Here is a 13,758-nt window from a genome sequence, read left to right on the forward strand (position 1 = left end):
TTCGGCATTATATTGGTTCTATTGACATTTCAAACAAAGTTGCATTTCTTTTTTTTGCCAGTCTGCATATTTGTGCGTTACACTAAACTATATTAAAATATTACAATGAACTATTTTACACAAATGTAATGGAGGAAACCTGAATTTGAGACTGACTTTTTGTTACACTTGGCATTCAGTATGGTAGGATACAATGTCATAAAGAGTGCATTATTTTGTTGCTCACAGTTTTCTGAATCGTATTTTATTTTTCAAATCAATACTGAGTTTACATACAATTAATGAACTATTTCTATTTTAATCTTATATAAAACATTACATTCATAATCTAGGACTTCTCATTAATATTCATTTTATCGCTTAAATTACATCTCCAAAAATGTATTTGTTCAAGTGTTGAAATCCATTTAGTCGGTTAATGTTTATCAGAGGACTTCACCTCCACACAAAACATGTTTTCTACAATGTTACATATCGTCAGTATATATTAAAGAATTAAAAATTATTTTATTTAAGTCATACACAAAAGAAAAAACAAACAAGTGCTCTTATATAAAAATTTCATTTCACTTCAAATGCTAACTAAACAATATAACTACATAAAAAAATAAAAATAGAAAAGAAATAATGATACACACTCTCACATGCACGGCTCTCTCAAAATAAACAAGTTACAATGATGACCCACAACATCCAATATAAAGAAATGGGAAATTTGGACCAAAACATTTAGTAAAAGTGCTGGTGGAAGTGATGAAAGCAGCAGTATTGTAGTAGTAGTAGTAGTAGTAGTAGTAGTAGTAGTAGTAGTAGTAGTAGTAGTAGTAGTAGTAGTAGTAGTAGTAGTAGGGGTAGTTACTACAGTTGTGGTGGTGGTGGTGGTGGTGGTGGTGGTGGTGGTAGTAGTAGTAGTAGTAGTAGTAGTAGTAGTAGTAGTAGTAGTAGTAGTAGTAGTTACTACAGTCATGGTGGTGGTAGAAGTAGTAGGACCAAAAGCTGCTGTTGCTGTTAGTTCTGTAATGACATAATGATGGAGCTGCTGAGAATGGAAATGATAAAATGATGTTTACTGATATTCACACAGCTTTCAAAAAATATTTATAAAATTCAAACAGAAGTTCTAAGCCCTTCAGAAGTTCAAATAATTCTATACACCAAAATATTTACAATGATATTATAAAATGAACATAGTTGTTATTCTCTTGAAGGGTAGATAAAATATTTCTTTTCAAAGTACTTGTGATGTTTATAAATATGTTATCAATACAAAAGTGGGTAAAGAATAAAATTGTATATTCCATGACCACTTCAATTTGAAGTAGGAAGTGTTTTATGCTGCCTTACAGTCGCTGCATTTTCACTGTTGTGTCCATTTCACAAATTGTAACTGTAGATGTAGTCTTCAAGCTTTGCAGTTATGAGAATTTTAAGAGGTCGTATATATACATATATGCTGTGAACAAAAATTCGCTCTTCTCTCTAAATTTAATATCATTTTTATAAGACTTGAAAAAGGGAAGGTAAATATTATTTGCAACAATCTTCCCTGTAAACAATATAAGACTGATGTATTAACCATTCAATTTTTTTTTCCCCCACTTTTACACATTGGAGGAAGATCAATGACTTACAGAAAAATATTCAAAGAATTTCAGTATTATCTGTCTTATTCAGTCCTGGAAATTCTAATTTCCTAAAAAACCACAAAGTGATTGATAAATGGCTCCAGTCTAATTTCATAATCATTTTTTAATCACTTATCATTTACTTTTATGCTACTTGGTATTGAATACCATAAAGAATTGGAACAATGGAGCAAGATTTCCTCACATTCAGTTTTATTTGCTCCAAAGCAATGTTACAGTTGAATCTTATTCACCGAATTCTTGTAAAATGAGAAAAATAAATAGAGAAGAGTTCAAACGTACTAGTACATACTTTCATAACAAATCATATTTAAGTTGTTCAAGCTGCAAATTGACTGAATTGTACAGTACTACTTAAAACTGACAAGGTTAAGAAATTGGCTCCAGAAACTGCCTTCAACATGTAGCATGAAGTGTGCAATTGCCTTAAATAAACTAACTAAAAATTAACATTAACTACTCAAGAATTCTCTCATATGAACAATTTTTTTTTTTTTTAATTTTTTACCATGTTACACAGTTACACACTCAAACTTCACAAGTAATATAATCTGTATACTGTGATATTTTGTTTTGTTTTTGATAGGTTGATATTGCCAGATTTTTTTTTAAATATCTATGTAGCCAAATTACTTTCAAATAATTCAAATTCACACAATTTGTTTCTCTTTATAATATTCACATTCACATTCAATTACATCTCTTCTTTATTTGTGTTCTATTCCTAATCTAAGATTATATGCTATGAATATGTTCAAATATAAATACAAGTAATTTTTCTGTTATTTACAATGAATATTACTCTTAGAAAATAAAACCATTTTATGAGCTTCAAAAACAATTAGTTTTCGTGGAGACGCTAATGTTATGAAGTTCATAAGATAAGTTTTTCATTTCCGAGAAATGTGTGGACTACCCACCAACTGTCAAGACTTGTCGAGAAATGTCGGACCTCACTACGCAATCGGGGTTCCACAGAATAAATAGCAGATCACTTGTGTTAAAACTTGCAGGCCAAACATGCGAAATATATTAATGAGCAAAAATAACTTTCTTTACGATTTTGCAGGCTCATGTTGGTACAGTCTTTAGCAATTTTATCATTAAGGAGCAAAACTAACACTTATGCGAAAATAGGAATATTATGAGTCACTTGCAGTCATTAATTTTATAAAATATTATTTATGTAAAGATGAACTGAGTAAAATTGTAAGCAGACGTTGTTGATTCAAAACATATACATTACTCATCTCTACAAAAAATAGACGAACATAAATTTGTAACACTTAATAAAATCTTTATGACAGTCTACTCCCATGAATATATGAATATTTCATTTTTAATAATTCTACCATCCAACAATTCGAATCTATGCATTTCAAAAAATGGCTTTAAATTCTAAGATAATCATGATGTCCTATGAGTAAAAAAGCCGAAACTGTGAAGAAAAAGACTGTTTAGGAATTGTGACAAAGTCTCGGTGTATCCTGGAGGTATAAAGAGTACCCCTGACTGGAAGTCACAACAGAAAGTATCTACATAATTCAAGGCGCTTGTCTTTCTTCTCTCAAAATGTTGTATACTATGGACCTGATTAACAAGTGATTAATATTCATCAAAAAGTTTAATTTATCACAAGCTTCCATACTCTCAGTCTTGTCCTTCTACTAAACGAAAATACAGAAATACAAAAGTTATAGCCGAAACAAAATAATATCACAGTCTAGTATATACAGTCACGAAGCTCAATACTTACTAAATATGCATCCATAGACAGTTGCTAACCACCAGGATCACTACTATCGCCTCATCACAGACTCTTTCCCTAGCAGACGATGAAATGTATTGTACTTTCGATATCGTGTCCTTTTGAAAAAATTAACAAATTCCTTCCACTATTGAAATAGGAATACATAAGGTTTATATATTATTTTCATAAAGTATATATTATATTTTATAAACTCACCTTCCTGGATCTTTCGGAAGAAAGATAACTCTGACCTCTTTTTCTTACAATTTATAGTACGACAAACGTCTCCTTGTCCCATATTATTATTCAAATTATTGTATTTTAGCCATTTACAGTTATTGCAACCGATAACAAACATTTCACAGTTTACACAACTTTTCACAACAATGCGAAATACAGCAGTCAATGTCTTTTCGAGCTAGACCAGGCCGTAATGTATGTTCGGGTTTTCTATTTCAGCGTATGGAGCTCAGTGAAATATTATAACTTTACTGTGTATCATTGCTAAGTTTTATTTAGTGTAATGTGTCCATAAGTTCCATTTACTTCTTGTTGCATAATATGTTGCAGAAACAATTACAAAACTATGTTATTTTAATGTGAAGAGAATTTTACATGTTAACATAATCTGTGTGCATCAACATTTTAAGTTTAGAATGCAAGCTATTTTGAGGTTTAATAAAAAAGAATTTATATTGTGATATTAATTTAGCACATCTACCTTCTTTAATTGTAGACAGAAAATTTACCAAACCACTCCTATGAAATTAGTGTATGTACGATTGTGTTACTTCGTCTCTAAGGTACTAGATAAATACAATAATTCAGTACTCAATTGTAGTATTAAAATACAAACAAATTGAATGTGCGGCGTATCATACATGATATTATGCTTAATTATAATGTATAATTGCGAATTTAGGAATATAAGTTAAATATAGTAAACATAACCTATAATTTCCATATGAATGCCAGGGCATTGGAGACCACTAAAATTAGACAGAAAGGGGCAACTGGTACAGTAAACATAATCTATAATTTCAACATATCTAAATATCCATGCACTGCAGCTGAAAATTATTGAATTGTGTATAAATGAATGTACAAGAATTTCGCAATATTTAATCGAAATAAAGACAGATATTACACATATGAACAACGTAATTTTCACACCAAAAATAATATTATACCTTGACTCGCAAGTGAATTATGTCTGAAGTGTCTCATAATCATTATTTTAAATGTTATTAATGCAATTACACTACATTTTAGAGAAATATGTGTTACTCTTTATGCGTTCCAATTAATTTATATGGTTGAAATGCCACCCTTCGTGATCAGATTAAGCGAGTTACATGGTCTGCCTTACGGCCTGTATTAGATCATGAAGCAGTAGCACAATCTATTGTTCCTAGTACTCACAGCACTCCAAGCGCCTAGCAACTATCACGAGAAATGCAAAAAATCATTCCAAGCTTTGTGACAGTATATACTAGACTGTGATAATATCAAATAAAATGTAAGTCACAGGTTACAGTTTATGTACACAAATCTGTATGCTGCAATGAACATATCCTAAAAATAATATATAGGTCTGAGTTATGTTGTACTATAATATAAGAAATTTGTAACTAATCGGTTTTATAAAATGTTGGCATTATTAAACTTGAAAACCCAGGAAATCTTACTTGTGATCAGAGTCACGGTTATGATTACAGCATCAACACATGCATATTACGTCATCAGAGTCCCTCATAAATATCTGTTGCATTATGAATAAGAATTTAATAGTTCAGAGCTGACATACTGCAATTATCACAAAGGCATTGATATGAGATCTTTATTCAGAGAGATTTCCAGACTCATTCACTGAGATTCAAATTTTTGGAATTCTATGCACATTTATATTCACTCAATATCACAAATGATAATGAAATGATCTATTTTGTGTGAGTTCACTTGGAGAGACAGAAAGAGAACCTCTATAAAATGAATACCAATTATTTTTTTGATGAGCATATAGCATTAAAATAGCAATTAATACAAAAAATTACTCAATCACATAATTTTTTGCCACTCAGCTATATTTTTCCGCATTTCAATTTCATGTAATTACATATTATTTCAAATATATCTTGGAAGTAAAACGTTCTCAAAACAAGTACCAGTATTACAATTTGTTCAATTAGTATTGATCTGTTCTAATATTCGTATTATTAAATTAAATTTAAACATGGATTTACACAATTAACTTCGTCACATTTATTTTAACCAAATTCAAACATCTGTGATAGTAACAATATACCAATTAATTATTTTCATATACTGTTTTTCTGTTAAACATATAAATAATGCTGCACTCACCTGAAAGTAGTATTCACTTAAAATTTTAAGAGCACATTTTAAAATATCCCAAAGAAAATGTGTAAAGCTTTCCAACAATAATATTTTTCCACCATACACTTCATGATTGGTTCAAACTGTATCTATGAAGAACGTAATACTACAGCTTAATGAGGGGAAAAGGGCAGAATTGTAAGAACACACTCCAGGCAAAAACAGGCAGTGTACATGGTTTTAAGCTGGAGCACCACAGATGTTTCCAATGCAATTCTGACTGACATTATTGACATGAAATGTGTGTTCATCAGTTGTTTACATTTAGACAAAACTAGTAACAGATCACCACATAAAATGAAGCAGATCCAGCAACTAATCTTGTATATGTACCTTTCAGTCATAGCCTATGTGTGAAAGGAAAAAAAGCACCAAACAACAGATGCCAAAGCATTAAATTATGTTCAAAAGGATTCGTGCTGAATGCTAGTTAAAACTGTAGATAGAAAGTCAACATACATTTATTACTTTATATTTCTTCACCAAAACCTTAAAAATATTTTGGTTGAGTAAATCTGAAAAATAATATCCTGCAGCAGTTGCCAAGATAACTGACAATACATTACACTTTAAGGGTCGAAGACCTGGAAAATTTTTAGTTCACATATACAGAAATTACAGGAAAATATGAAGGAGAAGGGGGAAGGGAAAAAGAGAAGAGAGGAAGGGAGACAGAAAAAGACAGACTGATAAAAAAAATGAACAGCTGACTGCTAATTAATGATTATCTCTTAAAGCCATTCTTTGTATACCAGTAGTCAACTGTGGGCACCTGATGTACGAGGTGTGTTCAAAAAAGTAATGAGACTGGTGCTATAAAATTTTGTATTAACAACTCACCTACAAATCAGCATTCTCCCCTTCAAAGTAGTTCCTTTAGAAAACTACACACAACTGGAGATTTATCTGCCACTTCCTGCAGCTGTGCTGGAAGCCTTCAACTGAAAGTGTCTTCAGCTGGTCTGTCACAATCTGTTGGATGTTGTCCACAGTTCCAAAATGACGACCTCTGAGGTACAATTTTAGTTTGAGGAAAAGAAAGACATAACATGGACACAGATCAGGCGAGTATGGGGTCTGCAGAACTACTGAATATCCTTTGAGGTAAAAAAAAAATTGATCACAGAAATGGCAGTTATTCTTTTTTGAACAAATTTAGCATAAATTTTCTGCATGTCCAATTCCTTCGTTAAAATGTACTGAATGGTTTAAATGATTCAAATACAAATTTACTACCAATCATTCTGTTTTGACATGCGAGGGCTTCCACAATGAGATTTGATTTCCATAATCTCATGGCTATCAAAAATGCTTTATGCCACCTAGAAATTTGTGCTCTCAATAGAGCATGTTCTCCATATGCCAGTTTTAAATTTTCGTGAGTTCATGTTGCATATTCATTTTTAGTTTGACGGAAAAAATTTATTTCAAAATGCTGTTTGAGATTTTGTTACTCTATTATGATAACACATAACTACTACACATATACAACTCATTGTCGATTCAGACACATTAACGTCATTGAGTTAAAACTTTTGTTACGCATAAAGTAGGAATGTATACACCTTGACTGGTGTGCAGTGATTACAGTATTGCCAGTCTCATTACAGTAAGGTTACCAGATGTCCCCGTTTCCTGGGGACAGTCCCCAAATTCATACTTTTGTCTGCAGCTAAAATATATCACCGGCTTTTAATAAACTTCCCAAATTGTCACCATTTTCAAACGCGATGTTATTTTATCATTGTTGAGTCAAAATCTCTGTTAACTGTTATTTATAACATGGGTTATATCTTACGACATTACAATAAAGAATTTGTGACAGACATAATTGTGAATAGTTAACACTATTTTTTTCTCTGCCAGGGTAGAAAATCGTAGTTTTTCAACACTTCTAATGCATACACTGTATTGCTTCATTCTTAATTTCGAATTAAACAGTTTTAAATTCAGAAACAGAATTGTCTATAGTGGCAGTAGCATGTTTCGTAGGTAGCCAATGATAGCTAATATGCTAGATGAGTTTAGTATAGAGTAGTCTTTGTGTGTGTAGTGTGAAAAATGTCAGAGCAGAAAGGTAAAAAAACGTAAATGTATTTTAAGTGACATGTTGGAAGAATATTTTTTCGAGTGTTAAATTGATAAGCATACCACTTTCTGTTCACTGTGCCAAACTTGCTTCATCATGAGTGGTGGAAAAATTTCTGTTACTGAATACATGACAACAAAAATATATAAAAGCTTTGTCATCAGTCATAGTGGTCATTCTAAATTGTTCATTTATTTCAAAAGTGTTGTCCCATACAAGAATAACATAGCAGTTGCAATGCAAGAAGGTACTTTTGCATTCCATACCATTCAACACCATCAGTGTTTCAAGTCCACAGGCTGTATATCTGGCCTAGCGAAGAAGTTTCATGAACCAAAGTTCCAGAATGAAAGTGGAAACAATCGATTTTCTCAGCTGTGAACACGATGTTCAAGATTATGTATAAAAACAGCCCAATCCGTGTTGATTGTCATCACAAGCTTTCCCATGACATGTCAGGAATTTGCAACAAAGCTTTGTTTCCAGATTAGACATATTAAAAACATTCATCCATCAGAAAATTTATGTGATTTTATGTCAAAAAAGTTATACTTTGTGTTTTAATCTTGTTAATTTAATTTAGTAATAATAATATAATAATAGCAGTAGCAAGAACAATAATAGCAGCAGAAACAACACCCAATGGTGAAAAGTAATGTAGTAATTGTACTGTAGAGCTGACAGGTGTCCCCAGATTTCAGGTAAAAATTCTGGTAACCTTACATTACAGTTTAGACAAACCTCATACTTCAAACGTGGGTAACTTTTTTCCCCACATGCCTAGAGCAACATATAGTGGGAAAATGAATATTACATATGTATGCACAGAAAAATTAACTTTCCAAATTAAACTATCTCACGATGTGCACACCAGATGCTGCATGTCTTCCACCTTGTAGCTACCCGCATTTTAATGGCACAAAGCTCACAGAGGTATGGCAGGTAGAACTCAACTTCCACCAAATATTCTCTCCCCACCCCAATATTTATGATGTAATGGATCACTTTGACCACAGGGTAACTGCCATAGTATCTCACTTCGCACATAGTTGCCAACATTGCAATCGAAGAAAGATGTGCACTGCCAACAAGTGAAATCTGAATGAAACAAACAGTTGCCAATACACGCCTAACTTGTGCAATGTTCGCAATCTGCTGATGTTACTGATACTTCGCCTCACTGAACACTACTACTACCTGCATAGAATGTATCTTTGCTATGTGCTAGTGACTCATGTCACGTATGGGCAGGGGAGTGCTATATTAATTATTATTAACTAATTTTGCAGTGAGACTCAATTTTTGTACTGGTATATGGCATTCAGGTTCAAAACTGGAAGTAATCAACCGGTCACTGAATAAATGCCACAATCCGATTCAACCTCCGGCATACTTGTAAGTTGATGACACTATACTGGCACGTACCATCATCGCAAGTCTTGGTGAAGTTACAAGTTCAAGGATTCAATATTACATCAAGCTAAGCATGGTGACAGTTTCCATCTGGACTCTGTGAGTATAACTGATATTTCAGTGTATCAGAATTATTTTGCCTCTCTAAAAGAGTTTCAGGGTCGAATTCATAGTCGTCACTTATAAAATGAGGAAACACTTAAGTAATGAGCATTTTCTTAGTACTTATTTCAGATCGTATTGCAGAGACACTACTCATTCATATGCCCTGAGCATTCCCTTGACATCGGAAGAAATATGGCAACATGGTTAGACGTGAGCGCATTCCTACATTCAATTGTTGTCCAGCGCCTTCAAATTGTTAAATCGGCATTATTGTCATACACAAATACAGAAGTAAATAGAGCTAAAAATTATACAAGATGTTCAGGAAGCATTTTACAGAAAAGAAAGAAGTGAGCTAAGATAACCAGTTATGAAATATGGAGATATCGTCGAAAGTAAAAAAAAAAAAATTGATAATTGCTCTCTCCAAAAGAAGAAACTGACATGGAACAAAATTGCAGTTGATTTTAATGCAAACTCCGGAAATATTCCTGTAAATAAATCATTTTCATTTATTTTTCAGTTATTTTTATGCTAAGCAAAGTGGAAATGATATAATTACGCAAATTTTAACAGCTTATTCCTTGGGTGGAATAAAAACAAAAATGCAAATAACACTTTGTTGGGACGTGAATACTTTAAAAAAAAAAAAGTGCCTCTTAAATCTACCTGAAATGCTGCTGTATCATAAAATCTCAAAGCAACCAGTACTTTCAGCAGTGGCGAAATCGGTAAGCCTCATGGTTGTATTGTGAATTGAAATGAGAGACACCAGAATATTCACAACAGTGTTCTTGTCGAAACGGTATCTCCTCTTAAATTGTTGATCATTATACATCTCTAAAGGGTTTTCCATATCTCTGATATATCTTTTGCTTGCCGAAACTCATTTTCATTTTAATTACAGAACTCAATAAATTAAATTAAATCATAATCATCATCTATTGTATACCGAATCAGCTGATTACAATGCATATGAGGAAACACTTTAGTAAACTGACAAGCTACCTTATTTGAATAAGTGTTCACTTCAGTGGGATTTATGAATTGAAAATTATTATAAGCAACTGCTTAAGTGTTTCCTTACGATAAGGGTTGACTATGAATTCAGCCCTTAATCTTCCAATTTTGTCCATAACCCTTTATATTGGTCTGGCCTGGGATTTTTCATGGGAAAAACCATAGAGACACTCGTGGCAGACGAGGTCGCAGTTGGGGTTTTTCTCGGCATTCTTTCATTTCTCCACATCAGACATCTACATCTTTTCGTCCATTCCATAGAATTCCCCAAATACCAGCTGGTGATACATGGAGGGGGCTGGTCTAAGGATGAGTGGGATTGCTTGCTCAAAACCTGGATACACAGCAAACTTTAGTCAGTTGGTGTGGGTTGGAAATGTGCCTAGCTTAGGGGTTAGCACAATAGACCTTCTAAAGTCGTAGTGCTAGATCACAATGCCCCACTCCCGAAAATTCAATTCAATTCAAAGCCATTTACAAAACGATTGCAGAACAATGAAATTGTTCTAATTACAAAATACAATTTTTTATGTTCTTAAACACAGAAAACCACATTTATAATGTTTTAGATTTACAGTAAAACCCCGATAAGACGCTGTTCAAGTGATTGCGTGTAAACTGCATATTAACCGGGACCACGTATTAGGCAGGTACACCAATTTTGACTTATATACAGTGTCTATTAGCATTTTTCTTTATTGAAATACATGATTCATGAAAGGTAAATACAGTATTACTCCATTATGTAATTACTGTACTGTATGTTAATAGTACATTATGCAACGAGCCTATAATGATAGTAATTAAGAAGCAAATATGTTTGTTTATGAAACGAGCGCAAGCAATTTTCATACGAGCGTCTTAATTCCCATTATAGGCAAGTTTCATACGACTATTTGTGCTCGACCATATTTCTAACTTTAAATTATTCAGAAGAATACATTTTATTTGTATCTGACAGAAGATCGGAAGTGACCTTGTTCATAGCTCTTGAATTGTGAGATGTGCGCAGACGCGAAAGTATTAATTTTTTTCCGAGGAACAATAATGTCATTGACCTTGATGTAATGCAGAGAATGTATAACCTGGAAATTGATTTAGAATTGAAAAACGAGATGACAAATTGAATTTATTTGAATATTATTTACAATTAACGCTAATTATTATAGTAACAGAACATAACCTTCTGCAACAGTATTGGATTTCCAGCCTCCGTGACGTTTCCCTCGTCTTTCGATTGCATATCCGAGAATAATCGAAAACCTGAACTTTAATGAATAGGTGTACTTTAATGACATGCATTAAAGGACTGCTACCAGGTGTATAATTACTACATTTCGGCATGGTCGAGCATAAAGACATTTATGATATTGTATGCATGTACTGTATTAATTCTTTCGAAAAGAGTCATTTATAGTTGTTTGTCGTGTGCGTGTTCTCCAAGTCCTCATGTTTACCACACTTTACTCTCTTGCGCTTACACCCTTCCGACATCGCAGCTGCAGTGATTGAGTCGCGATTTTTTATTATCGTTCTTAATGTCGATGATGGGATTCTTAATTAATCAGACAGTTGTTTCTGATGAAGAGTATTGTTTTCATCATACTTTCGTAAGATTTCCAATTTTTCCTACACAGAAAGCACTTTTCATTTAACACTCATTGTAATCACACTCATAGACACTTCACTACAATAAGGACAACAAACTGACCAGCAAAAATTTCCAGAATTTTATTACAGTCGAGTGAGGAATGTTGTTTGAGAGAGAGAGGATTAGCAAGAGGGTGCATTATTGTAACTGTATGTAAGCTGTGCAGGTAAAGGGTCGAATAAGAGAGCATAACAGGAGGGTGGGGTATTGTATAGTATGAAGGTTTAAATGCACAGTTAAAGGATCGAATACCAATACTTTTCAGGTTAATGCCACCAGTAAGTTCAATGGCCAAAATGTTTCATTGCTGTTACAGTACATTATTGAAAATTACATCGAAAATATTCCACAAAAATCGCGTATTATGCGGGACTTGAGCGCAACAAATGGGGTATTTTATAAAGGCGTTATATATGAAATGTTCAGGGACCAGACAAAAAAAGCATATTACACGGGATAGCGTAATAAGCGGGCAAGTCTTATCGAGGTTTTACTGTATCTTTATGTAATGCTCTTGGCTTCACAGATAGCTAGGTAGCATTGAATTCAGCAGTTCAGTGTTTTGGAGTGATGAAAAATTACTGTAAAATTGAATGATGTGATTGGTGGATGCATTTGAAATTATTGCAGATGCAATACCGATTAAAGAACAAGTATTTGTAACTTGGAAAATAAAGTAGCTCAGATCAAGCAACAATGTTTCTAATATACTGAATATATGGACTATTCCAGAGTGACACAAACATGCATTACAATATACACCTCAAAGACGACATCCTGTTGGAAGACCAAAATTACGTTGAGAGGACAGTACCTGTGTTTGAACATGATAAAACCCTATCCTTGTATCATAAGAGAAGAATAAATGAAAATATTTAATAATACAGAGTTCTGAGTGCTAATCACCACAGAAACTTCAGTAACTAAAATATCAGCTTCAACTATAACACATAAGCAATATAGACTAATTATACAATTAGACGTGTCTTTATCACGTGTCTACCAAAATGACAAGCAATTATGCTGTCTTTACCATGCAGGAAAGCATTTATACAGATGTCCCATTATTGTGTACCTTAAACACATGCATTGTGTTACACATTTGAAAACAAATAAAAAATGGTCGTATGAATTGTTTATGTTGTTGTTTAGTCAACTGTCCGAAGACAGGTTTGAACCTCAAAAGTGACACCAATGAGGCATCACTCATGAGACAACTAAGTCAGGAGTCAATGGGGTAGGATGGCTAGTTCCTTTCTCCTTCATTGCATACATCGCTGACTAGTAACACATTACATTAATCGCACTTCAGCTGTATACAAACAATTGTTCTTCCTCTGACACATATCATCAAGTGAGAAGTACTGCCTGATAATTAGAGCTGTGACTTTGCCCTTTTTACCTATTTTAGTCCTTTATTAAAAGTTATAGACACTATAATTAAATATCCATTATAAAGACTTAGGATTAAGATACGAAAGTTCTATAGTGCCTAAAATTGCCTACTTTGGTGGTAAGTGTCTATTTCTGGTAATGAAGTCTATAAATGCCTATTTCGGTCTTTTAACTTTTCAAAATTTAAAATTGGTCCTTTTCTTTGTTCCACTGCCAAAGAAAGAACTGAAAAAGGAATATGATAGAGTAATATTGTGGATAAATATTCTGGGGGATGTTTAGCTCGTTTCTA

General features: G+C 33.0%; 1 protein-coding gene across 1 annotated transcript in view; it reads right to left on the minus strand.

Annotated features, from left to right (window-relative positions):
- Positions 1 to 13,758, minus strand: part of LOC138708083 (transcription factor Clamp-like) — a 58,214-nt gene continuing 44,456 nt past the window's right edge. The window contains exon 4 of the mRNA XM_069838239.1: positions 1 to 13,758. This exon is cut by the window's right edge and continues 14,738 nt beyond it. The gene's annotated coding sequence lies outside the window, so the exon portion shown is untranslated.

This window comes from Periplaneta americana, chromosome 10 (genome assembly GCF_040183065.1).
Source record: "Periplaneta americana isolate PAMFEO1 chromosome 10, P.americana_PAMFEO1_priV1, whole genome shotgun sequence".
In the NCBI taxonomy this organism is placed as follows: domain Eukaryota; kingdom Metazoa; phylum Arthropoda; class Insecta; order Blattodea; family Blattidae; genus Periplaneta; species Periplaneta americana.